The following is a 3,752-nucleotide window of genomic DNA, read 5'->3' as shown; positions in this document are numbered from 1 at the left end:
ACTTCTGCTAGGACACTTTTATTTCTTTTGTCACAACCACGTTCCTCCTTTACATCTATAAGTCCACCTTCGTGAAGTTCCTCTGGTCACATATCTAGAATCTTTGGAGCAGCAGCAATGTCAATGTTCCCATTACCACCTAATGTCCAATTTGAATTTCACTTTCAGTAATATCACTTTTTGTGTCTTCACTGAACTTTTATCTTTGTTGGAAAATTCTCTCTTTCGATGATCATTTTTTGTAAAATGTCACATAGGTTTATCACTGAGAGACAAGGAAGCTACATAACTACACACTTTGCTGTCTGTGCAGGAATTGAATAACAGATGCATAGTGATCAATTACTCACAGACTTTGAAAGAAGTGATGTAATTGGTCATTGATCATGATGCACATCTATTATTTATGTAGTAGTTTGTGAACTGAAGAGCTAGCAGCTAAGTTTGTACTTTATAAATTTATTTGGGTTTATATATAGTGGTACTTGAACCTTGAACCATGTTGTTGGGAAACTGGTTTGTTTTATTTTATTTTATTTCATTATTTTATTTTATCCAATTTATTTTTTAGGCGAGGCAACCCTTGGTTGACCTCACAGACTACAAGGACCTTGTCAGTTTACAATCCTTTATCTTTTTATTTTTTACACCTACAGCACCTAGTCTTCCTAGGTGGTCTCCCATTCAAGTACTAATCAGGCCCGACCCTGCTTAGCTTTCGAGATCAGACGGGATTGGCTGTAGACCAAGATTGGTATTATTTAACTAAAATGTGGTACCAAGATGTAAGTATATCTGGACTATATAAAGCAAGGGCATCCTGTGTTTGGTTTTTAAATTTTTTAGATTGATCATTCTATAATTTTAAAGACTAATCCTCTCTTCCTCTTCTACATTTTTCCTAAAATAAACGTATTATTTTCTTTTTACTAATTTTCAAGAATTTATTCAATACTCCTTTTCTCAAAAATTGAAGTTAATAGCAATGCGACTATATCTACAGTTGCTTAAGTGTGCTTTTCAAATTTTCTATATGTTTTCCTAATAGCTTAAATCTTGTGTCTTTTGAATGTGGTTGGAACATGATTCAGCCAATCATCTAACACATAATCTTATCTAAAGGGGTAGAAACCTATATATTGAAAATCTTTAGTATGTGTGCGACCATACATTATTTGTTTTTCCTTCTTCTTGGCAGAGCAATAAAATACTTTCTTCTTCGTTGCCTCTTATATTTAAGGAATGTTTTACTGATTTTATTGTTTATTTAGTTTTATTTTTCTATTTCAATCCTCTCTGTTTGTTTTATATCTTTCTTACTTCAGTGGTCTGACCTAATTACTACTTGATTATTTCCAATTAACCTAAAAATATAGACTTTAAACTTATCAACATATTGTTTTCCAAAGCTTTTGAGTATCTTTAAAACCAAATAATTTGCCTTGCTATTTACTCCTTTTAATATGTTAGTGAGTGGACAAAATAAAGTTTGAAAACCTGATTATTTTCAATCTTAATAATTTCTTCTCTAGCATCCATGACACCTAATTGTTATTCATTATCAGCACAACTTTCTTCAAAAGCTAAAGCACCTGTTTCCCTAAGAAAATTCTATTTCCCTACCTTTGCATGGAAAACATACCCAAGTTATCCTGTTATTTTTTTCTAAATTCTATCGTCCATATTAGATGTTTCCAAGAATCACATATTTTTGGCATTATTGTCTTAAAATTTCAAAGCAAACTTCACCTAGTTTATTATCTGGTCTTACGTTATTCTTATCATTAAACTAGTCAATAGATGTCAGTCAATAGATCTGACAAAGATGTCTTTCTTAATAAAAAGAAGAGTAGCTGTATGGAGTTGATGAAATGCACTCATCTAGAATTCAGGTGATCTGAATTCTGTTCCTAGCTTTTATCTAAGCAGTGTGGCCTTCAGAAAATCAATTTTCCTGAGCATCGGTTCCATTATGTGTAAAATGGTGTATATTTGGGAAGAGAAAAAAAATTTGAAGTAGACAATTTCTGTTTCTTTGGCTCTGTGTTCTATCCTGATTGAAATATTTCTGTCACTGTGGTAGCCTTACCTTCTCAACTAGGAATATAAGTATGTTGACTATGAGACTTCTCCTCCCTCCCATAATCTCAATTATTGTTTCTAAAGATTCCCCACAATTGAAAATAGAGTGTATCTAATTCTAGTCTATCCTCAAACAAATCAGACATATTAAGTAGTAAAGATTAATTCTGATATGACTGACAATCATATATTATAAAGCTTTGTGGTCCTGTTGGTGCTTTCACAGTTGAAAGAAAAGATTTGCCTTTCTTTTTGTATTGTTTTACTAGAATGTTGTATTAGAGGCTTTAATCAGAAAAACAGAGTCCTCAACAAGTATTTACAACAGAAAGAATCAATTATAGAGATTTCTTTTTCACATGGATGATGGAAGGACTAGACAGGTGATAGTCAAACAGGTGATAGTGAGTAATCTCAGATTTTAGGAACAACATGAAACCACCCCCAGCCCTAGGCAAGAGGGACTAAGAGAATAGGCACTGTTACCAGAGGGCAAGAGCCAGAGTCACATCCAGATGAAGCTGAATCACAGTAGGAGTGTCCATTGGTAGCTGGAACCACAGAGAAGTCACAGCCCCCACCAGATTGTTGCCTGGAGGGGGAGGGGGAGGGGAAGGAGGTAAAAAAGGGGATGGGAAAGTGGGAGGGGAAGGAGGAGGAGGGACAACACACTAGTTCTCTCCTATTTTACCCTTCCTCCCCATTATCAACCTGCAGTTCCCAGCAGTGACTCCCATTAGTTGTACCCAGCTGCAGGCCTGCTGATACTAAAGCTTGGGAGAAGCAGCCTGCAGAGGCCAGTCTTGCAAGAGAAAGAATGTGATGTGGACCTGAGGGCTAATAGACCCAGGACAGCACAAGTAAGGATGGATACACTGGTTTTTACCTTCTACAAAATAATACATCCTTTGTCTGAGAGAGCTGCTGTTCAGTTTTATGTGTGGTAAGTAAATCACTCCCTTCTACAATAAAGATAACCTTCATCAAAAATGATATATTGCTTTTTTTATTATTTACCAAATGCAAGAAATTTGCCAATGCCATTTAATGCAGGGAATATTTTTCTCATAATTTCATTAGCTAGATTTGTATTACAAATTAGAATGAGTCTCTGGGAAATTCAAAGGCCTACCTGGATTTCTAGTGGAGAGATAGAATTACAGACCTACTCCATAACCACTGAATGCTTCTCTCTCTGCTTATACACACTATGTCAAATATGGCTGATTATCCTGGGAAGTGATTCCCTAATCTTTCTGTGTTCTATTCTCTCCAGCTAATTCACAAGGCAGAAGCTGGAGAAACCAGGGCTAAATGCCATCTAGGAACCTTAAGCATTTTTTAGCTTCTAGCCATCAATATAGAGATATTAGCTAAGGAGCACAGGTCCAACATGCTAGGCTTTATTCTAGTAGTTTTAGCTCTTCTAAATGATTTAGATTTACTTTATATATTAACAACTTTAATATTCTTTAGAGTGGCCAATTCCATCTAACTACTTAGAGTTACTTCAAATCACTGTGCAGTCTCATGTTTTTGCATATAGTTGATGCTTATTGAAATGCCTTTACCCTTAACCTATCTGGCTACTCCTTATTCATTTATTTATTTGTAAAATATGTATTGAGTACTTACCACATGGAAATCTATTTGCCACCATCTCGAAGCTT

This window comes from Pteropus alecto, unplaced genomic scaffold (genome assembly GCF_000325575.1).
Source record: "Pteropus alecto unplaced genomic scaffold, ASM32557v1 scaffold24, whole genome shotgun sequence".
Lineage (NCBI taxonomy): Eukaryota > Metazoa > Chordata > Mammalia > Chiroptera > Pteropodidae > Pteropus > Pteropus alecto.
Note: the sequence above shows the minus strand (reverse complement) of the source record.